The 24,552-nt window shown below is 45.1% G+C and overlaps 1 protein-coding gene and 1 long non-coding RNA gene across 3 annotated transcripts in view; one reads left to right on the forward strand and one right to left on the reverse strand.

Annotated features, from left to right (window-relative positions):
- The window catches only part of LOC148891789 (pre-B-cell leukemia transcription factor 1), a 93,671-nt gene that overhangs the window by 45,556 nt on the left and 23,563 nt on the right, over positions 1–24,552 (forward strand). The gene's annotated exons all lie outside the window — the stretch shown is intronic.
- On the reverse strand, positions 18,993–21,971 carry LOC148891790 (uncharacterized). Its single transcript, XR_016116486.1, has 3 exons — positions 21,814–21,971; positions 20,434–20,531; positions 18,993–20,050 (listed from the first exon to the last, which is right to left on the reverse strand). It is a non-coding gene; the product is annotated as an uncharacterized LOC148891790 (long non-coding RNA).

Consider the following 24,552-nt stretch of genomic DNA (forward strand, 5'->3'; position numbering starts at 1 on the left):
AGCTGCTGGAAAGGCGCCACTCTCGCGGCGCCATCTTGAAGTTAAAAGAACAATAAAACAAAATAACAAAATAATATGACAACAAAACGACACCGTCATTCAATCTTAAGCAATTTCAGCACCCTTGTTGTTGTATGAAGCAGTTCTGGATGAAAGAGGAGATGATCAAAGTGTCCTTTTCACCAGTGGATCAGGGACGTCACGATGAAATGTGCATGCTAAATATTGAAAGCAAACACGAAGCTGTAGCATTCATTGATAAAATAAATTGTCTCACAATTCCTGTCTCTAACAATTCCTGTCCCATGTAAATCCGCTTCAATTCCAAGCCGCGACAGTTCCACATACGCATCGGCGGTCTGCAGTGACACTTTCTTCTCATCACAGGCTCCTCAAGCCATGCACCCATCCAGCCCCAGACTGTCCAACATCACTGACCTTTTCGCTGAACAAAGCAGGACTGTGAAAATTCTGCCCATTACAGATGCAAAAAAGCACAATCGCCCCACAGCTGTCTGGCGATGACAGTCAAATGGCACAGAAATTCCTCCCTATCAAAAACTGTGCTGACATATTTTTGCTGTCGAAAAGCGCAATCGCTCAGCACAGTCTCCTCCTTGATGAATGCTGAAAAACAATCCAGATCCCTTCCACATGATGCACAACAACACAAGGTGACAAAAGAAAACACAAAACAACACAAAAAAAGCAAGGCTTGTAAGAGCACCTGCTGACGGCTACTTACTCGGGCGCCTACTTACTCGGACTTCCTGTATGCCATTAACAATATTTTTCGTGGCTGCATATCTGCACCGCATCATGCTGAGAGCGTTGTCATAATCTTTGTTCTCCTTTTGGAAGCGGCTAGCTTATTTTTCAAAGCTGAGAAATCAATGAAGTAGACCTCATTGATTGACAGACGCATTCAGATTTAACACACATTAACCTGTGGTTTCTGTCTGGAAAATGGGTCAAACATGGCTGGAATGTGCATTGAGCAGACGCACATTTGTCTTATTTGAAAGGTATATTCTGACATGTGCGACGGATGCCACGGGGCTGTCTGATTAGTCAAGCGTTTTGCACCCTTCCTAAGAAGCCTCCTTGTCTTGATTATTTTATTTATTTATTTTCCTTAAAAATCAAGTCTGCGCTTTTAGGGTGAGAAAAAAATGCAGCTTTCATCTACAGTGGATGAGTCGATACGCTTTTCATTGAAATGTCATCTAGCACTTGCACGCTGGTGTTTGCATTAATGCATTAATTCCTTGGTGCTATGTGCTCTCGCTCGCTGCGAGCTAAATGACACATTCAGGCCCGAATGAAGGGAAAAAAAGCACACCACCGCTGTAGTGCCGCTCCAACATGACTCTGAGACACACATACATTTTGACTGTTAAGTGACAGCAGGAGCTCCCTGTGACCCACTATTGTGCTACAGTGGGACGATCCCACAGGCCTGTGATTAATAACTTGGCTTTATCCTTATCCGCGCATGGAGTGGTCACTTCGACTGCTCAGACCACTACTTCTGCTGTAAACACACTCGGGCGCTCAGTCCTCCTGCGTGCGCTTGCATTGTCACTGCCAACGTTTTTACCTGACCCTTTTGTCCAAGCTTGATCCTCCCCATCTTTCATCTTGTGAGGAAATATCAATATTATGGTGTTTTTTTTACCCTTTTCAAATAACCTATATGGTGTCTTTATTTTTTATGTTACATTAATTGCATAATTGGATTACATTTGTATTCAAATGTTAAAAGATCTTATTTGACTTGAAATATACTTTTAATTGTATTTTACATGAGGGAAATTGTCAGTAATAATCTCTTCCTACCTTCAAATCCTATCTTAAAACTCACCTTTTCAAAATCACATTATCTGTGTCGTGTCTTTTTTTATTATTTATAATTTTATCTATGGTTTTAATGGGCTTATTTGGTGATTGTAAAGTGTCTACGAGAGCTTTAAAAGGCACTTATAAATAAAATGTATTAGTATTAGTAGTACTAGTAATGTACAAATTCGTTTAGAAAATTATCTGAGTTTTTTGTGCATCCATTTTTGTGTCAATATACAGTGTTGTGTATTGCCAAGATGTCGTCACTGTCCAGAATATGTCACAAATTAATCTTTTATCCCAAATTCAACTGATCAGTTGAATTTGAATGAATCAGTTATATATATATATATCTGGCATGTTTCAGCCTTTTGCTGCAAGATCCTACATCAAGTGAAGGAGCTATCATGTTGATTTTGCACAGTTCTATTCAGTAATGTATTCAAAGTCGCACCACCCCAACATTTCTTTTAATCACGATCCAAATCCCACAAGGAAGTCATGTCTCAAAGCCAAGCGAACCGAGCGCGGTCTCACAAATGGAGTGTGATCCCTCATATTGTTTTCCTGTGCTGACAGCGAGGGGCACATTTTGCGTCGCTCCCACTGGCGAGCGCCCGGGCCTGGCAAGGCTGCAAACCTCGCTGGGATTTGTGGAGTTGTGACAACGTCCAAACAAAGTGCACACACAGCAGAGCAAAGCTGCTCGGACCGCTTCTGCCTTGATGCGAGGCTCCATGACAAATGCGACCACCGGCATCAAGTGTCTGTGTGTGTGTACAGGATATCCCGTTGGAGAGAATCTTTCGTATGTTGAAATATTTATCCACTGGCCAATTCTTGGCACATGGAATGCTGTGTCTTGGCCTGGTGCTCAACTTGAATGACCTCTTATATGCTGCTTAGCTTCATTGTCATTTCAATGGTTAATGGCAAACATTAAGCAAAGATGATTTTATATGTCCCTGAAAGTATTTTTCGGGTTGATTTTAAATACTTCTTAATGTTTTGTTTTTAGCACATCAGGTTTTTAAGATACAGTGAGACCTCAACTTACGAACTTAATTGGTTCCCAGACAGAGTGTGTAAGGAGAAAAGTGTATATCTAAAAAAAAAGATTCCCATAGGAAACCACTAAAATGGGAATAATCCGTTCCCGGGTTTCCATAAAGTATAGTTTTTAACTAAATAAGCCTTAAAACTACACACAACATACCTTATACTATGTATAATAAATGTGCTATTGTATTGTAATGAAAGAAATACACTGCATTGTATCATAAAGTCACAAAGAGGGGCACATTACATGAGGACTGTAATTAAAGAAATAAACTGTGCTGTAAAAAAAGTTTTATTTACCTTTTTGATGGTCGTTGATGGCTTATGGAAGGACAGTCACCTTCCATAAGGACTGTTGGTGGTCATTTTTGCTGATTAAAAACCTCTTAATTGACACCTGTTGCTTTCTGACTTGTAAGGTCTTATGAAGCTGAGGCATCACATCCTGTTGATGATTGTCATAGCCAGTCTTTTCTGGATGGAACTGTCAGGTTGCCGCATGGCGATATCGCCGTGAATTAGCCGTGCTTTCTCGCATAAAATAGCTTTACTCGCGCTGTCGCCGGACAGCTGCTTTTTGTGAATCCAAATTAACAGAAGTTTTTTAACTTCTTCGATTGCCCGAGACCGTCGCTTTGAGAGCACGGAAACACCTTTTGCAACAGACGCACCTTTGATGGCTTGTCTGTTCCGGAGAATGGGAGCAATGGTTGACTTAGCATAGCCGTGCTCGGCCACTAAATCACACAAACGCACACCTCGTTCTTGTTTTTCAATTATCTCCTTCTCAGCGACGGTGATTTTATTTTGTGTCTTCTTGGGCTGAACACGAGCCTGTGGTGTTTTTTTTCGGTCCCATCATAGTAAAATTATCAGCAAAAAGCTCCAAGTAGGCGATCGACGTGTGCATTCAATGAGAGCGGGTGTGCAAAGTAGCGCCGGCTGGAGCGCTGTTCGGTCGTGTGCTTCCGCCGAAGATCACTCTGCCAGCCGTGGTGGGTGTGTATTATGAAAATAGTGCTTATTATAAGGTTTAATTTTCATAAATTTGACGTTCTTAAGCCGAAAAGTTTGTAAGATAAGGTGTTTGTAAGTTGAGGTCTCACTGTACTTGTATTTTTTGCTTTTAAGCTTGCTCTATATTGTCACGTCCGCTCAAGGAGTGACGGCAGGACTCGAGGGACGACGGAAGGTGGTTATTTATGTATTAGCTATATATTGCCAGTCAAAGATTGGGTAAACCGTTCAACTGCTGTTGAAAGAGAAACTGCTTCCAAACATTTGGCAATGTCATGTATTCATTTAAGAAATTAAGCTGAATTCGATCATGCCTGACAGGCCTTGCTCTTACTCTGAAAAGTAGCATTGAGCCAGTGCTGACGCCAATGCAAAAACCACAAAGTTAAATGTAGAATCGTGTTTATAAACACATGTAGTGAGCAAGCAAAGTGTGTCCAAGCACCTGACTCCAACCGAGCAAGCACAACATGAGAGGGCTGATTCATTTGTACAATAGACTGATTCTTCACTAAATCATGTATTAACCCCTCTTCCCAAAAATAAAATAAAAGTTATATTACTGTGACTATGACCTACTGGCTTTTCCGAAGTATTCAGAACGGGGATTTCGCCATTTGCCCGAAAATGTGCTAAAATCATGTAAGCTTTTTCAACATTGAAAGCAGCTTTTGAAGCGGCTGCACAACTTTGACAAAGCACTTAGTTATATCTCCGTGCTGTCCCTTGTTGCTATGCGGTTTTGTTGATCTCAAACAGGGTTAGGGTTTAGGGTTTTATATATATATATATACTGTACTTGATAATAAAGTATATAACCCTATAACCCTATAAATATATAACCCTATACCCGAACCCAAACCCTAAACCCAAACCCTAACCTTGGCTTACAAACTTAATTGTCTCCCAGACATAGTGTGCAAGGCGAAGAGTCTCCCAAAAATTAATTTCCCATAGGAAACCATTAAAATGAGAATAATGTGTTCCCAGGTCCCCATAAAACATAATTTTCTAATTTCTAATTTTCTTAGCCTTAAAACTACACAAAATATACTTCATTTTATGTATAATAAATGTGCTATGGTATTAGAATTAAAGAAATAAACTGTACTTTATAATAAAGTGGGTGGCCCGGTAGTCGAGTGGTTAGCACACTGGCTTCACAGTGCAGAGGTCGCCGGTTCGCATCCCGCTGCGGCCTCCCTGTGTGGAGTTTGCATGTTCTCCCCGGACCCGCGTGGGTTTTCTCCGGGTCCTCCGGTTTCCTCCCACATTCAAAAAACATGCATGGCAGGCAGATTGAATCCTCCAAATAGTCCCTCGGTGTGAGTATGAGAGTGACTGTTATACGTCTTTGTGTGCCCTGCGATTGGCTGGTAACTTCAGGGTGTCCCCCGCCTCGTGCCCGAAGACAGCTGGGAAGGGCTCCAGCAACCCCCGCCACCATCATGAGGAATACGCGGTACGGAAAATGGATGGATGGATGGATGGATGTATAATAAAGTGGTTTTATTTACCTTTGTGATGGTCGTTGATGCCTTGATGGAATGGAGTGGCCGGTTTCGTCAGCATTAAACACTTGTTGAGGAATGTAGCCTTCTTCTTTCACCATCTTGAGGAATAATCCCTTGGAGGTGCTTTCTCTCTGATAATTTTACCTAGTTCCTCATCAATCGTGTTCTGTTTAGCTGGGTTGATAGCTTTTTGCATCACGTGTACAGATGGCTTGTGCGGGTTATTTGTGGAGCCTGATTGATGGGATATTTTAACCTTGCAGTCTACACACTGCCTTTGAACTATCACAGTTTAAACGAGTCCAAATGTCATTGTTTTCTATCCACTTTCTCAGTCTCTCCGTCGTCTGCCTGTCTCTTTAATGTTTAAACCACCCTGCCCTTACTGCTGCGTTCTTGACCAATCACGGGGGGGTTTAAGACTGGGGGCGGGGAATAGAGGACAAAAAAAGTCCGCTCCCATTTCCTTGTTAGGAGATCGGGCTCGTTCGCGCGAACGACACATCACCCATTGTGGCGCTGCGTGTCTATCCCGAAAAATAGTTTGTATGCCAAGGTAAGGGGTTCATAAACCGAGGTATCACTGTATGTATAATTTTGTATGACAGCTCAAAAATGAGCCTAAATCAAATAGCCATCATTGAAAAAAAAAAGACCCGAATCGATCGTTATCTGCCTTTATCTGTTCGGGACATTCGCTGGAAATAACCGACATGAACACATAAAGGCTCCATTTGGAACATGTCTATATATAGCCAAGGCAATTGGATCATATCAGTTTACCGAGGAGGAATTGGCATAAGGCTAACATCATTATCATGCCATACAAAGCACTCAGTGACCACTTGTGCCTCGTAGAGAGGAGCATTGTCATCATGGAATCTATTGCTCCTGGTGGAAATGAAATGCATCACGAGGTCATGCAAATAGTGACTCACAATCGTTTTAAATAGTGGAGCGGAAGGCCGGATGGGCCGTGGAGCACCGAATGAACAAAAGTATTGAGACGCTGGTCACCATTACGCCATCAGGCAGGGAAAATGCCATTTGCGATTATTGACGCAAGTAACGGCGTGTTATTTGGAGGTACATCGACAAGGCCGTTATTGTTCAAACGCTGGTAGAAAACAAGTTTGAGCGCTCTGATGACGTTGCATCTAGTCACTTTTGCATTTGATGCCATCTGACCATGCTAATGTTTCATTTGTTTGTCTAATGTTCGACTGTTTCTTTGCATCTATTGACTCATGTTCATTTACCGTGGTGGCTGCTATTTGAGGATATATGCAGTCTTCAGTGGACAGCAATGATGTCAAGTTTCTGGAGGTGACACACATTGACAGATATTCACTGACGATTAAAGTATTGTAATGTCTGATGCTTGTTTTTTTGCGTATTTGAGAGCTAGTCTAGTAGAAAGAGTGTGACATCACATAGATGTCATAACAGTAGTCCGCTCTAGCAGTCTGAGTGAGGAGAGCATGGGCGTGAGTTGTGGCTTACATGTACTGTATGTGCTAACACATTTGTTTATCTTATGACTGAGACGCTAAACCAGGGGTGCTCACACTTTTTCAGCAGCTACTTACAAAAACTACCAAGTCAAAATGATCTACCCACGACAAAAATGCAAAACATAATTATTTTCAAATGTTTTAAGGATTCTTTGTATGTACAATGTTTGTTGATGTACCTTGCATAACTGAATAAGCCAATATTGCACAACACACATAATAACTACATATACATAACATAATAAATAACTATTAACATTTTTTGTAATTACCTGAGTTTACTTTGATGACTTGCACTGAATTAAATCAGCCAGGGATGCATAGTCCGGACAGTAGCTGCTGACAGCCAGCCTCAAGCACATTTCCAAATGTTCATCATTCATGGTGGAACGGTATTTGGACTTAATCATCTTCATGTAGGAAAAGGCTGACTCACATAAATAAGTGGAGCCGAATAATGCAGTCAACGAGGTAGCACATTTCCTCAAGTTGGGGTACTTTTCCTGTGTGAGTAAGTTACAGAACTGTCCAAGTCTCTGAACAAGGAGTCAGCTGCTTCAACGAATGCTTCTTTTACCATCTCTCCGTCTTGGAAGGACTTACTGTTTTTAACGATGGCGTGACTCACCCGGAAAGATGCTTCGGTGGCGGCTTTCGCTTTTGAAGTATGTTGAGTGAAAAATGACTGCTGTCCGGACAACTGGGATTTTAGTTTGGCCACCGTTCTCTTTCTCAGCTGGCTTTTCGGCGGGAAGTCAATGTCGTATTTTCCATGAACAGTCCGAAAATGGCGCTCCACATTTTCCCATTCCGTATGAAAGTAATATGTTTTGCCCCCTTACTTGGTCCCGCTTTCTCACTCATTTTGATCACCATATGTTTTAGCAAGGGCTTAAAATCTGAGGTAATTCGCTGACTAGCTTGTAAATTTTGCTGCATTTAGCGCCGTTGTTTACGCATGCATGGCGACCTAATGGTAAAAATTCAGTTGTCATCTGAATGGTTGCCCTGTATGTCAATCAAGTGACGGGACGTTTGATAGGCTGACAATATTTTTTTTTACTGTCATGCTGCGATCGACCAGTACTACCTCCGCAATCGACCAGTAGAACGCCATCGACGTAATGAGCAGCCCTGCGCTAAACCAATGACTGTGTGCATCCTTTGTCACAATAATAATCAGCAAACCTTTATTTGTCCCACAATGGGGAAATTTGCACTCCGCAGCAGCAATTTTAAATGGGTGGGTTGTGGGGGTGAAAGGATACAAAACTAGATATTCTAAGCATAGCAAAATAAAAATGTCAACTGTATCACGCTGAGGGGCATTATAGGATGCTAATTATTGGATCTTTTTGTGTCGGTGTGTTGAGACTGGATTTTACTCCTTGCTTTTCTCACAAAACAATGACGGCCACAATTGACAATTCAACCTGTCCAGTACGTCTGTGTAAGCTCTCAGTCGTACAGGAGTGGTCCATCGATGAGAAGGTTTCTTCAGCCGTCATCTGTACAAAAGTGAAGGTTTCGGACGTTTCGCCTCCTATCCAAGAGGCTTCGTCAGCGAACTAAAGTCTGACTGGTCGTATCGGCCCCATTTATATATCCCTAATGTCCAGACATGGCGACGCCGGACACAGGACCTATCATAGCTGTGTCCGGCGCCGCCATGTCTGAACATTAGGGATATATAAATGGGGCCGATACGATCAGTCAGACTTTAGTTCGCTGACGAAGCCTCTTGGATAGGAGGCGAAACGTCCGAAACCTTCACTTTTGTACAGATGACGGCTGAAGAAACCTTCTCAACCTGTCCAGTATTTACTATTACAAATATGATGATAAATGAGGAAAGATGAAGTTGTCAGTTTCCGGACAAAAATAATCAAAACAAAGCGATGGTAAAGCAGCAATGGAGGCTACGTCCTCCTGTTCATAACCTCAAATCATAATGTTTGTATTTCCTGCTGTTTTATCCGCTCTATCTCACTTTATGTTTATTCGTTTGTTTATTTTGTTTGTTTAATAAAAAAAATATCAAGCAATGTATTGTGGCCGGCCCGGTCGTCGAGTGGTTAGCACGCTTGCTTCACAGTGCAGAGGTCATGAGTTCAAGACCCAGTCCAGCCTCCCTGTTTTGAGTTTGGATGTTCTCCCTGGGCCTCCAGTTTCCTCACACATTGCAAAAACATGCGTGGCAGGCTGATTGAACACTCCAAATTGTCCCTAGGCCTGAGTGTGAGTGTGGATGGTTGTTTGTCTCTGTGTGCCCTGCGATTTTCTGGCCAATTCAGGGTGTCCCCCGCTTAGTGCCCGAGGACGGCTAGGATAGGCTCCAGCACCCACTGCGCCCCTAATGAGGAATATGCGGGACGGAAAATGGATGGAAGAAACATATTGTGGCCTACTATTCTTTAAACTACTGCAACATATGAACTTGCCCACAAGGGATTATTGAATGATTATCTTGCTAGTTTATACACTGGGAAAGGAGTTACCAAAATTGAAGAAGAATTCATTATTTTTCACACTGCACTTAGTTTTCTTGGTTTTCACAGTGGGAGAGTGGCCAAGGATGACAGTGCCCTTAATGCAAGCTGGCCCATATTTGGAAATGCTTGCGTGGCAGCCAAACAGGAACTAACTAACAAGGACACTTAATGGACAACCAACGTCAATTTTTTGTTTCCTAACTGACATCAGAAAAACGTTTTTTTTTATAGCATCTAAAATACCCAAACCACGCAGTATGATATTTTTAGTCAAATGCAAAACACCAATAAAAATGACTTAAAGTGTCTAAAAAGTACTTTAATTTGAAACCGGAAGTGGCCAATTTCAGAAGGTCCCGCCCCCATGTTCGTGGTGTCACGGCAAGACGTCTTGCCTTGCTCGATAATCAAATCAATGGCTTCAGATTCGGAGAATATGCTTTCTTGTTACTCATCCAGTTATGAAGAAGATTCAAATAGTTCTGAAGAGGAAAGCATACATGTTTGCAATCGAGTAAATAATTTATTCCGTGTCATTTTGAGGGGGGAAATGTAGCACCGAATGTGTATCATCTTGGGGGGGGGGGGATGTAGCACCGAAAAGAGGCAGAAGAGGGCAACAAAGCTCCGTGGAAACGGGCTTATTAATTCCTGACAATTTTTGTCAGTGAATATCAAATAGATGCTCGGTGCCACACACAAGGATTCACCATCGCGTTATTTATGTGTTTTCCTTCTAATTTTGTCATCAACACGGATCAACACGAAGTTTTCAGACCAAACAAAGTATTGCAAAATGCATTGAGGTGATGCAAGGTATGTCCTTTCTCACTGAGGGGGGGTTCCTTCAGTGACGTAGGGTGAGGACTCGTCACCAACTCAAAAACAAGACTTCCGGAATATTCAGCACGAGTCTTAAAATGTAAAATAATGGTATATGCGGTGGAATCTTTGTAAAATACGCTCAGTAGAAGTCATTTGAAGCCATTTTACAAATTATGGACACAATTTGTCCAGAGACGTCGGTTGTCCTTTAAACCACTGGTTTGGTGTATTCCTCTGAGCACTCTGAAATCACTCCGCCAGCACTTGTCCTTTTGGATGTGTCTTGTGACGTCACCGTGACGTTGCTCTTGAGTTGAACATGTGATACCGGCACTCCGTTCCATCCTTGCAGCTTCTTAGAGCTGCATGTTGCCAAATGCGGTGTGAAAAGGCCCGCAGCCTGACTTCTTCTATGTCCTCTTGTTCTGATTTTCTGGTTACCCATGTGGGGTGTCTCTCATCAGCCAGTCTTGGTACTACAACAGATATTTGTTGGAGGAGATTGCCGGTGTATCTCAAGTTGATTACAACTTTCCAAGATGGCGGCGCGTGCACACGCTGCGGCTCCTCTCTCTCCCGGCAAATTGGTTTTTTCGTGTTTAATGTGTTTGTCTTACTCGTGCAAATGTCCGTCTCCGTTGGCCTCGCTACACCCAAGGCGTACCTACTCCCGTGAGGTTCTGCTCGACATCGGCAGTTCATTTTTAAAAGCTAAACCAGCTGAAGCAGAAGTGCTACGCAAGCATGGATTGCTCAGGGAGTCGGCTCGTCCATTGAGCCCCACTCTTCCACCGACCCCCACTCCTGCACCCAACCCAGAGTGGAGGCGCCACAAGCGCTGTATGAGGAAACAAAAGAGGGGAAAGCGTGGAGGTATTCGCATTAGGCTCGCGGCTAGCCGCCACCGGCCTTGCATTCCTACCATCACGCTGGCTAACGTGCGCTCGCTGGACAATAAAATGGACTACATCAGACTTCTCCGCTCAACTTCCAAGACCGTGGGTGAGTGTTGTGCCTTTGTGTTTGTGGAAACATGGCTGACCGACAGCATACCGGACAGTGCCATCCAGCTAGCCCAGCTAACTAGCTTCCGGGCAGACAGAGCGCTCGTCGAGGGGGGGAAGACTCGCGGCGGGGGACTCTGTGTTTACATCAGTGATGCCTGGTGCCGCAACGCTGTTGTGGTATGCAAACACTGTTCGCCACTGATGGAACTTATGGTCATAAAATGTCGGCCATTCTACCTGCCGAGGGAATTTAGTGCCATACTGCTGGTAGCAGTTTACATCCCCCCGAGCTCAATTACCAACAGGTGCGCGGCATTGAATGAACTCTAACAGCACATCAGCGAGCAACAGACAGCCCACCCAGATGCTTTCCTTATCCTGGCTGGCGATTTCAACCATGCCAACCCGAAAAGTGTTTTTCCACATCTCCATGGACACATTAACTTTCCGACGAGAGGTAACAACATTCTGGACAATGTTTTCACCACACACAAAGGAGCCTACAAAGCCTACCCCCTCCCCCACCTAGGAGCTTCGGACCACTCCACTATCATGTTAATGCCCGCATACAGGCCACTTGTCAAAGTCGTCAAACCAGTCAAGAAGCAGATAAGGGTGTGGCCTGATGGGTCGTCAGAGGCACTCAAAGACTGCTTCTCCAACACTGACTGGAACATGTTCAGACAAGCGGCCACCTACAACAACAACACCGACCTCCAAGAGTACACAGACTCTGTTACCTCCTACATGAGGAAGTGCATGGATGACGTGACTGTCACCAGATCTGTCACCATCCTGGCCAACCAGAAGCCATGGCTGACGGGTGAAGTCCACAGGCTCCTCAGGGCTCGGAACGCTGCCTACAAAGCTGGCGATGAGCTGGGCCTGAGGACAGCCAGGGCCAACCTGTCACGTGGCATCAGGATGGCCAAGAGACAGCACTCCAGGAGGATCGCCAACCACTTCAAAGACAGCAGAGACTCCAGGAACCTGTGGCGTGGGATACAGACCATCACAGACTACAAGCCCACTCCACAGACCTGCGAGAACTCCACCACTCTGCTGAACCAGCTGAACGACTTCTTCGCCCGCTTCGAGGCAGACAACAGCACTCCAGCACAGAAGACCCCACCACCTCCCGGCGAACAGGTGCTGACACTGTACCAGGACAGCGTGAGGCGATCCCTCAGAGGGACCAACGCACGAAAAGCATTCCTGGCCGTGTTCTGAGAGACTGCGCTGTGGAGCTCACAGATGTCTTCACGGACATCTTCAACACCTCTCTGAGCCATGCTGTTGTGCCCACGTGCCTCAAAGCCACCACCATTATCCCGGTCCCGAAGAAGTCGTCCCCCACCTGCCACAATTACTACCGCCCGGTCGCACTCACTCCCATCCTCATGAAGTGCTTCGAGCGGCTAGTTATGAACCACATCAAGGCTGCCCTCCCCCCCAACCATGACCCCTTCCAATTTGCATATCGGCCCAACCGCTCGACCGATGATGCCATCTCCACTGCTCTCCACACAGCGCTCACCCACCTGGAGACCAGAGACTCCTACGTCAGAATGCTGTTCATCGACTTCAGCTCAGCATTCAACACAATCATCCCCCAACAACTCACCGATAAACTGAGCAAACTGGGGATCAGCACCTCCCTGTGCAACTGGCTGCTGGACTTCCTGACGGGGAGACCACAGGCAGTCAGAGTTGGCGACAACACTTCCAGCACCATCACGCTGAACACAGGGGCCCCCCAGGGGTGTGTGCTGAGCCCCCTCCTCTTCACTCTGCTCACGCACGACTGATCACCATCATCACCCAGCTCCAACCTCTTCATAAAGTTTGCGGATGACACAACTGTGGTGGGCCTCATCAACAACGACGAGGAGACAGCCTACAGGGACGAGGTCAGCCGCCTGGCCACGTGGTGCAAGGACAACAATCTTCGTCTGAATGTGGAGAAGACGAAGGAGATTGTTGTGGACTTCAGGAGAGTGCGCCCCCAGCATGCTCCACTAACCATCGACGGTGCTGCAGTGGAGAGAGTGAGCAGCACCAAGTTCCTGGGAGTGCACATATCCGAAGACCTGTCCTGGAGCCACAACACGGCATCAATGGCCAAGAGATCCCACCAGCACCTGTACTTCCTCCGCAAGCTCAAAAGGGTTGGAGCCCCGACCCCCATCACGACCTCCTTCTACCGCGGTACCATAGAGAGCATCCTGACCAGCTGTATCACCGTGTGGTACGGCGCCTGCACCGTGTCCTGCCGTAAGACTCTGCAGCGCATCGCGAGGACAGCTGAGAAGATCATCGGTGTCTCTCTCCCCCCCTTCAGGACATCTACAACACCCGCCTCACCCGCAGAGCCATCCGGATCGCTGGCGATCCCACCCACCCCTCCCACAGCCTCTTCAGCCTGCTGCCATCGGGTCGGAGACTGCAGAGTCTCCGAGCCAAGACCAGCAGGCTCAAGGACAGTTTCTGCCACCAGGCAGTCCGGAGCCTCAACTCCCTCCCAGCCCTGCCCAGCCTGCCCCTTCCCACTGCCACACTCACCGAACTCTGAGTACACGCTACATGCTGTACGATCACCCTGAACTCTATTTTTTCTTCTTTCTCATTTTTTCTGCAAGATCTCACTTCAACCCTTTCTTGTTGTTCGTTTTTGCATTACTACATTACGTCACTTTATATACGTCACTTCATATACGTCACTTCCTCACTTTACATATGTCACAACCTCACTTTACATACGTCACTGCCTCACTTTCCATACGACACTACCTCACTTTACATACAGAAATTACATGTATTGTCTGTTGTCAATTGTATGTCTTTTTTAGCCACGTTATAAGTGCCTTGCATGTCTTGCACGCTGGGTCCGAGAGGACATTAATTTCATCTGTGCTGTATGTCATGCATATTAGCATATTTGACAATAAAGCTGACTTTGACAAATAGAATTTGTGTATGAGCAGTCAAAGTAGAAGATTAAGAATACAGGAGCCTCAAAAAACCCTTGATTCATATCTTCATTAATGAAGATTCCCATCTCCGGATATTTGTGCAAATTTGTCCAGATCGCCATTTTATGTCTTTTCCCTCATTGAGCAGCGTTCCCACTTTGGTGCTTCCCGCAAGGCGAGTTTGAAAGCCAGCCAGGAGGTCCCCCCCACTCCACCCTCCTACTCCCTACCTGTCAGCGAACGCGTGTTGCAAGTTGTCGAGCGAAGCCGAGCAAAACCCCGCAGAACCAGAAGCGATGTCGTGTCGCGGCGGCCATATGGCGGCCGTCCTTGCACGCTAGCTGGAGGGAGGCTTTCTCCCTCAGATGTTCAGAAAGGAACCTTGGGCTCTGCGACATATCCCCCGCCACAGTTGAGGAGGCTCACCATGGCACCCAGGTGGTGACCCGGGCCCACCAGGCAGAGCGGAACAAGAACATCAGTCTCTCCCCCCATTGTCAAAAACGTTTCCACCCTTGCTCAGTGCCATGCCTCCAGATGTGGCTTAATTTACTGCGACTGTGCTAATTGCTGTAATTAAGGATTAATTACTGTTAATTACCTTCGCATAAACTCATCACCAGTCAAAGAGCGGAGCCTTATGAAATGTGCCATGCTCAGAAACACAGGCGTGAGGAGGCTTATGTTACCGGGCCGCTTGTTTTGCGTTGCCTCCCGGCCCACGGGGGACGCTTGTAGGGCAGGACCGCCACCGTCGCCGACTTGCAACGCCTCGCCATCTGTCAATAAACGCTCCGTTTCAGCAACCGTGTGCCTGATGCCATTTGATTTGATGTTATGTTGATGCGAGACAAATCAACTCCAATTAATAAATCATGCTCATTTTCTTTTGCAGTCATGATTGTGTTCATTTGCCGCTGCAAAAAAAGTAGCAATGGCAAAGTTTGAACCAAAGTGAAGTTTTATTTAAAAAAAAGTTTTGTTACTCCTGGTCTTCAGATTGGTATGAATGCTTTACTTCCATTTTTTGTCCTTTCTTTTCCACGTCAAGCTGACATCATTCCGTCACACATTTCTTTATGTGATCATCGGCTGCTGGCGCATCACCAAACTCGATCGAGACAATTCCCCTTGGCAGCCTGTTGGTAGACGGCCAATGAGAAGCAAGTGGGATTTTTTTTCACTGTAAATCTTACCAGGAGTCAAAAAAATTACAGATAATATATTTAATCGGGTTGCCAGATATAAGGTTTCTGAATGCCTTCCAGAATTGTAGTCGCATGATTTTTGATTTAAATCCCACTTTCTTTTCAACAATGTAAGATACTTTATTTATCTTGCAAAGAATATTGTAAATATTAAAGGACAACCGACGCCTCCGGACAAGGCATAATTTATAAAATCACTTCAAATGACTTCTACTGAGCGTATTTTACAAAGATTCCACCGCCTATAGCTATATTTTACATTTTAAGACTCGCACTGAATATTTAGGAAGTCTTGTTTTCGAGTTGATGATTATCCTCTACGTGATCTCATTTGGAACGCCCTTGACCGAGAAAACGACACACAATGCATTTTGCGGTACTTTGTTTAGTCTGAAAACTTCGTGTTGATCCGTGTTGATGGCGAAATGAGAAGGAAAACACATAAATAACGCGATGGTGAATCGTTGTATGTTACACCGAGACAACTCTTTGATACTCACTGACACAGGGCTGGGCGCCATCTTTTGCATTTTCTGGGACACTACATTGCTGTCATTGACGGCTCGAATTGATATTGCAAGACTCCTTTAATCAATTGCGAACATTTATGCTTTCCTCTGCAGAACTGTTTGGATCATATTCATAACTGGATGAGTAACAAGAAAGCATCTTCTCCGAATCATATTCACTGAATCCATGAGCCCATTGTTTTGTTTCTTGAGCAAGGCAAGACGTCTTGACTTGGCGTGATGTCACGAACTGGGGGCGGCACTTTCTGAAAATTCCATTTCGAGCTGATTTGTGGCAGATTTTGGACACTAAGTCATTTTTATTGGTGTTTTGCATTTGACTAAACTATCAGCCTGCATGTTTTGGGTATTTTAGATGCTATAAAACGTTTTTCTGATGTCAGTTACGAAACAAAAAAATGGTGTCGGTTGTCCTTTAAATAAAATATTTAAAATACAATTGTGGAGTTGGCATGTTCTCCCTAGGCGTGTGTGGGTTTTCTCTGGGTCCTATGGTTCCTCCCACGTTCCAAAACATGCGTGGTACACTAATTGAACTCTCCAAATTGTCCTGAGGTAGTGTGAGTGTAAGCGTGGATGATTGTACATCTCTGTGTGCCCTGCAATTGGCTGGTAAACAGTTGAAGGTGTCCCCCACTTACTCCCCGAAGACAATTTGGATAGGCTCCAGCACCCCGCGGGCCTTTTCTGAGGATAAATCAGATTGTGAAATGGATGGATAGATGGATTTTGGTAATACACTTGCGAATGTTCAGCAGTGTTTCTACACCCAAGTCCAGTCTTAGTCTCAAAACCGGACTTGAGAGCACATTTTGAAAGCCGTGTTCTTGTCTTGGATTTGACTCCCAAATGTTTCGGTCTTCTTTTGGTCGTGGACTGGCCAGAATCTGGATTTCAGATCAAGATCAGCACTGATCTGCTATTCTTCATCTTCATCCGTGTATAATAAGAAAAAGGCCAAACAACACATGCCTCCAAGTCACTTGTTACCACACTCCCACCATGTTGTGAATGAGATTTTGGTGACTGTGTTTTTGCCTGTCAAAAATGTTTAAAAGAAATGTTAACTACTGCGAGGATGCTCTTTATGACTCTTCAACCATCTCATTGTTTTTAAGGTGGATTTTTATTATTGGTCTCAAAGGAGTTTTACTGTAGTCACAATGTGCTCCCGTCCTATTGATTATTCTTTGCATCACAATCCGAAAGAATCTAGTTGGAGTCTAGTATATAGCCACCCTGCAAAATTTAATCTTTGTAAAATCTCAGGATGAAACTAGACTGTGACCAAAATCTCAAGGTGTATTTCCAAGACCCTTTTACCATATCTTCTGTCTTCTGACGCTCCTAATAGCTTTAGTGAGTGCCGGTCTCAGGCAAGTATTGGCTTTTGAGTTATTGTCTACTTTTTAGTGTATACGAAATGCACTGTCCAGGTATCGTTCCAAGTTATGCTCGATCAAGACGGAGTCAGATGAGTGAGCCGGACTTTACTGCGCCTGCTCCACAGACGTGTCTTGATCGACACCAACTTGTGATTTTCTCATCCCTGGCTTTCAATGCCACCCCAGGGACTTCATCCAGCGCAGACTCAGAGATCTTTATTTCCACACACCTTGAGAAAGACTGACACTCGGGGGCTACGATATCGACTGGTGTAACAATGAATTATTTTAATGAAGTTTTTTTTCTTTCAGCGTAAATTGGAGTGCAGTGCTATGGTGGCAAGGCGGTGTTCCGAATGGTCTTCTCCTCTGGCACTGTCTTCCTCATTATCAGGCCAGGCCCTTGGGCCTCAAACTGGCCTGCTTAGGCCCGGGATGCTGACGATAATTACCGTTATTAGGAGTAGCTGCAGGGGGAACTTGTTCTGAAAAATACCAAGCTGAGTTCTTGCCTCGCTCGCAGACGCATGCAAAAGTACCCATCATCGGCGGAGAAAGCCGGCAAGAGGGAAGCGAATGGGGGGGGGGGGGGGGGGCGATGGGGAACAAAAAAATAAAAAGGAGGGGATAAGAGGAGCGGCCACCAAATCCGCCTAATGTGACGCCTGTCAGCTCGTCTCCCACCAGCTGTCACCTCCCAAATGCACTGGGGTTCATTTTTTTAATTGACACCTCGCTTTCCTATTCCATTTCTATTTTTCGCCTTTCATTCTCCCTCCATCTCTCTTTCTGTCTCTCTCTCCCTTCCTTGCCTACACCATGCCCTCCTCCTCAACCCCCCAACCCGTTACCACCCACCGCCCCCCCAACCGCTTCTTGTCCCTAAAGCGTTTCTTTAGCGTTTTTCCTCGTCCTTGGAGCTCCCCCCATCCCCACACAACCGCCGTGCCCGCCCAGTGTCAGATACAACACTCCCTTTCTGCACATGATACTCGAGATGGCTGATAAAACATAAAGCTGTTTTAGAGCGACTTTATGACGGTGCCCTTGTGTACTGAGCCTGTACAGTTTTCCATTACCTGGTGATGGAGGGAACATTTTGGGCCACGAGACACTCCCCGGAGTCCATTGACAGATACCACAAATCTACATCCCGGCCTCTACTGGGTTGCATTTTCAAAACATTGCAGGCGAGTTTGGGTGAAGATTTTTTTTTTGAGGGTTGCTGCTCCTTTGGTAATGGCTCTGCAATTAAAATCAGCAGAAACATGTAAACGGAAAATAAGTATTTAATGTTTTGCATATTCATTTTGCAATCTTTGGAAGTGTCACGTTTCGCTTCGCAACCAACAGGCGGTACAGGGCCCCACTTGCAACTGCACAGGTGTTTGTCATTTTAATCAGTGGCAGTTAAATGGACTACCGGCAAGACCATTCAGTGTCGAGTCATTGTTTGTTTCACCCAGTCAGGTTTGGTACGTCTTGTCATGTTTTAGTCATGGTTTTGTTTGCTACTTTCGATTTTTTTGTTCTCATGACTTTGTTATTTTTAGATTTTGTTCCTGCTTACTTTATTTTGTAACATTTGTCAATTACACCCGTGCTCCTCCTTCCTGCCTGCTTTTTTGGGGTCCACCACCATGTTTCACCTTGATAGGAAGTAGGTTAATGCCTTTTGGAATGTCTCAATGAAAACTGTTATCATCATTGTTAAACTTTTGCCATGGATCTGAGTGTGCGTCTGAAGCTGTGACCTGAGTTAACCTTTTCATGCACCGATCATAACATGCTAAGCTGTCCACTGTTGGCAACCGCTGTCCATGAAAGGCTAAAATACACACACAGAATAGTTTCTATTTGTTTTGTTTGACACTCTCGTACAGACAAGAAGGTGCACATATCCAAACGTCACTGTGCCGTCACAAATGATAATAGCCGACCTTATCTGAGCCGAGTTTGGTTCCAGCGTGGGTCACTTTGAGGAATGACGCGGTGGCGCGTGCTTGTAGCAAATGCAGATGAGCTGATGCTGAACTCCCCGGTGGAGCATGGAGGCGAGGACTTGTATTAGTGATACTTGTCATGTCTGCTGTAAATCACACACTCCTATCCCCGCCCACCACCACCTCCCCACACAACCCTCCCTTCCTTCTCCAGGTTCCTAGGTTGTTGTTTTGTCTGAAAATGCTGCGTGGCAGGGATGAATGGTGGTGATGTTACATTATCATGTGGCTGTCGCTTTCACTCCTGCTGACTGGTCCGTGACAGGCCCACACAAACACTCACTCACACGCACACACACACACACGCACACACACACACACACACACACACACACACACACACACACACACACACACACACACACACACACGCACGCGCACACACACACACACACACTTGCAGAGTGTCTGTGTCAGGAGCAGGCCTGATTTATTAACTGCTGAAACCCTAGATGACGTGTGCCCACACAATCAATAGAAAGTATAGCCAACGCCGGGTCACGTGAGAAGGAAGGGAGTGCGACGAGGAAGGATGCAAAAGGCACCCGCGCCAGTTTGCTGCAGAGTATATTGCGGTACTCCATTGATGGGGAAATTGATCCAGTCCAGCGTCGGTTGCCTGCTGCCAGTCCGAGACGAGGAGGCTCCATCACACCCATGCCTCATTTGGCCGTATATCTTCCTAATTGTGACACCATGCTTCAATATCGTTAATTAAACATGTTTTTATTCAAAGGCGCTCGCGTGGAGGCGGCTGCACCAGGGTTGCTGGCCAATGTGTGTTTTCGTGTGTTTGTGTGGTTGCGTGTGTGTGTGTGTGTGTGCGCGCGCGTGTGTGCGTGCGTGCGTGTGTGTGCGTGTGTGTGTGTGTGTGTGTGTGTATGTGTGTGTGTGTGTGTGTGTGTGTGTGTGTGTGTGTGTGTGTGTGTGTGCGTGCGTGTGTGTGTGTGTGTGTGTGTGTGTGTGTGTGTGTGTGTGTGTGTGTGTGTGTGTGTGTGTGTGTGTGTGTGTGTGTGTGTGTGTGTGTGTGTGTGTGTGTGTGTGTGTGTGTGTGCGCCCGAGTACCTTGATGCTTCCCTATGTGGGTGGCTTAATCGGCCTGTTTATTTACGCTCCCGTTGTCTGCACACAGCAGGCAGTGCGGCGGTGGATGCCAGCCAGCTCTTAAGGGAGGAAAGCAGCAGAAATTAGTTTTGTCAATAAGCAAAACAAAAGCTTATTTGTAGAATTCCATTCATTATTCTTGCATACGGCTGGAGGATTGTTTATGACGCTTATTCATTTTTAATGTGTTGCCTTTTTGGGAGGGTGGAAACCCTGCCACACATTGCATACTGGGAAGGGAAAGCGGGGAGGGGGTGGAGGAGGATAGTGGGGGTGGTATTATACAAGAGCAAAGATGAGACAAGGAGGAAGAGGGGGAGGTGGGTGGGAGAAAGCGAGGAACGTGTCCTCTCATTGTTCAATTAAGTCTGTCGGTAATGATCAAGATGAGATGATGGCCATCTTCCTTTTATAGATACTAATCTGCGACGGCCTATGAAATAAAGGCGGTTTGGTGCGGCACAATAAAAGGCTCTCTGCGCTATTATGCAAGCGCCCGCATGTGATGTATTGGACCGGGCCACTTGTGCTTGTATCAGGTGATTATGTTAATGTCGCACGGCGTTTGCAGAGTTCACCAAACGCACTCTGACTGGCATTAAGGCCTTATCGATTCCTTCGCTATTAGCCAACGGAAATAAATAAAGCTGATGGCCTGAGCCGGGGTAATTAGACGCAGCGCAGTGGATTGTTTGATTCCCCCTTATTAATTGTATTTATTTAATCCATTTCATGCTTTTAGCTGTGCACTCTGGGAGTCGGAAGGCAGGGAATAAATAAATCACTCTCGGGCTCATTAGACCCCCCCACACCCCCTTCCTCCCCTCTGGTCGGGATGTGCCGCTATTTTGTCAGCATCCAATTGGCGAGCGTTTCCTGCCGCTGGTGTGATTCACATGGAAAAATGTTTGCCAGCACAAACACACGCGCACAAACACACGCGCACACACACACACACACACACACACACATATCTATATCTATATATATATATACAGTAAAGTCTCGTTATATCGATATTCAAGGGAGTCCGAAAAATATCAATATAACCGGGACTATCGATATATCCGACCCTGTTTGCATGTAATTTTCTCCATGCGTGCATAGAAATAGTATCGATATAACCGGGACTATCGATATATCCGATATCGATATAACGAGGCTTTACTGTGTGTGTGTGTGTGTGTGTGTGTTTATATATATATATATATATATATATATATATATATATATATATATATATATATATATATATATATATATATATATATATATATATATATATATATATAGCGCACACCCTTGCGTGTGTGTGCGCCTCCGCCCATGTGAACTCCTGACCTTTTCCAGCCGTCTGATGGCCATTGACATTTGCCTCTCGAGTCGAGCTTGCTCACGTGTTGGAGCTGATGCGAATGGATGATGATATTGCTTGAGGAGAAAAAGAGAAGGAAGGCGAAGAGGGGGAAAAAATCTGGGTAGAAGAAGAAAAGGGGGCAGACGAGCTCTCCATCTGGCCCCCCTCGCCACAAAGGTCACAGGGCGGCTCCGGCTTACATTGGTCATTACAAAAGAACCGCCGCTGTGAGTGGACACGGCGGGAGAACAATACAATTTACCTGCGCCGTTCTGATTCGGGATGTGCTGCTCATTATATCGCATTGTCCGGCGCAAAACACAACGGCTTGAAAGCGGACAAGCGACGCCAGCTTTGTCTTTGTCCTTGAAGACGAGCGGATATAACGGAGGGGGGCACCTGGTCGCCTTTTCCCTTTTCGGCACCTTAGCAGGAAGACAGCTTGAGCGGCTCCTTTACTGAGGGAGCCTTCTGGTGGCGGCAAGAGGCAGGACAATAAATGGCTCTCGCCACCTTGTCACATGACAGCCAATGCAAACAAGCTTTGTCACTTTTGACCAGTGGGGGACCGTCAGGGCCGACAAGTCCTTCTCTGCTAGCCTAAAAATATCTGAATCACAGACTAATGTGAATTATATTCACATTATGTCCATGAATTATGATTAAATAATTCCAAATTGTAATTTAAACCAGATTCTTTTCTTACAGACAGTGTATTGTAGGAGTTCAAATACCTGACATGTTTACACTGTCTGTAAGAAGAGAACATGGTTTAAATTAGATATCAAGTAGACAGGATGAACTTAGTACAACTAATTCCAAATTGTCTTTCAGATTTCTTTCATTGCTTTTCACCTGCTATGCTGCTTCCAGGTGTGTTTTTTGTATTTAAGCATTTAACCAATCTCATTTCGGCCATCATTTGTTACCAGGGTTAAAAATCTACCTGGGCGCCTTCACAATCAGTTATGGAGCATTAAAATCTTTGTCGATGAATGTGTTGCTTTAACCAATCAGAGTTCGAGTTGGCCACCCAAGGTCCGCTTGCAACTGCTGGAAACGTCAGTTTTCGCAAAATATGGTTGGCTAGTCACTAGCCAATCATAGTATCACTAACCACTAGTGACAAAAGCATACTGGCCAGAGCTAACACACTGTATCTGTAGTGAGCTGCATAAGCAAATATATTTTTGTGTTGATTTAATAGCGGTTTTGTCAACCCACAGTGGCTGACGGAGGAGAAGAAATGGATTTGGTTGCAGATTTACTGTTAAAGCCATTTTCAAGATGGACTTTTCAATAATAGATAAACATCATTAAGGTTGGAGAGCATCATGACGGATGCATATGGAGCCATAGTACACATAATTGCTGTTAGTGTTCACTCCCCCCCTCCCAGTCAAGGGAGGACAAAGGCTTGATTTAGCTATTTATAAAATTGTGACCATTTTGTGCTTGGGAGCCTTTTACTGAGCGAGTTGCTTGTTCTGTAGCCACAAGGGCACATAAGTGTTATTTTGCCGGTCCCAAGCCCGGATAAATACAAAGGGTTGTGTCAGGTAGGGCATCCGACGTAAAAGCTTGGCCAAAACAAACATTCGAATCAAACCTCTGAAGATGGAGGACACTGATTCGCTTTGGCGAGCCCTTGGAGGGAAAAGCCGAAAGGAAAAGAAGATTAAAGTTGGACAGCTCCAAAGCTAGCAAAAATAGCAAATACAGTAATATTACAATTTTATGAGGTTATCATGAATCCACGCGTGCATAGTCAAAATTTGAACTGCTTTATATTTCTCAAGTTTGTTCCAGCCTCAAGTTATTTCCTGGCCAACGACATCCTCTAGTGGACATGTAGTAAATCACACCACACTCGCAGCTGTGGAGTGATTCAGACGTAGCACTACTGAAGGCATAGGAATGACATGCACAGCCCGCCACTGCTTTTGACTTACAACATCCGAGGACGATTTGTTTCACAATATGTTTATTGTTGTGATGGTTGCATGGTGTGTTGTCCGCTAAGCAGTTTGAAATAATCGGCCGGTTGAATTTGTGCATTGTTGGGCACATAAGCACGTGCATCCATCACGGCGGTCTCTTCTGTAGCATGATTGTACTCGGCTCTCCTCATCACGTCGGCCAAGTGTTGGTCAAGAGCCACGGGCATATGACGACAGGTTCAAATGCGCTCGCACCTCGGTGCGAGTGTGAGCAGACGTCAGACCGAGGGCCGCGTTCGCCTGACAACATCCTGCGTGTCAGACCGCCCACTGCCTTTTAAATGTACAATTTTTTTCCGCTTATTTAAGGCATACCAAAAAGGCTTGATTTTCTTCAAAAGATGACCCTGCACCTTATATGCAGATGCGCCTTATATGTGAAGGAACATTAAGGCGCAACAGGGCTCACAACTACTGTCAGCAGCCACTGACTCCATTTCACCCGATCGACGTAGTGCGTATTCCGAGCCTCTAATGTAGCACCTTATGTGGTGTGCCTTATATTTGGAAAACTTTTAGATATTTCTATATTATATTTTTTCATTCAGTGAAGGTGCGCCTTATAGTCCGGTGCGCATTATACATCAGAAAATACGGTACTCAAAAGTATTCCACTTTATGCTGCTGTTGTGAAAGCGCTATATATATTAGGATGTATTGTATTGTATCATCTTTTTCAATTGTTTTTTGTTTTTATGATTGAGGGATCAAAGTTCTTGACTT

This window comes from Hippocampus bargibanti, linkage group LG11 (assembly GCF_051943395.1).
Source record: "Hippocampus bargibanti isolate YZ-2025 linkage group LG11, ASM5194339v1, whole genome shotgun sequence".
Taxonomy (NCBI): Eukaryota; Metazoa; Chordata; class Actinopteri; order Syngnathiformes; family Syngnathidae; genus Hippocampus; species Hippocampus bargibanti.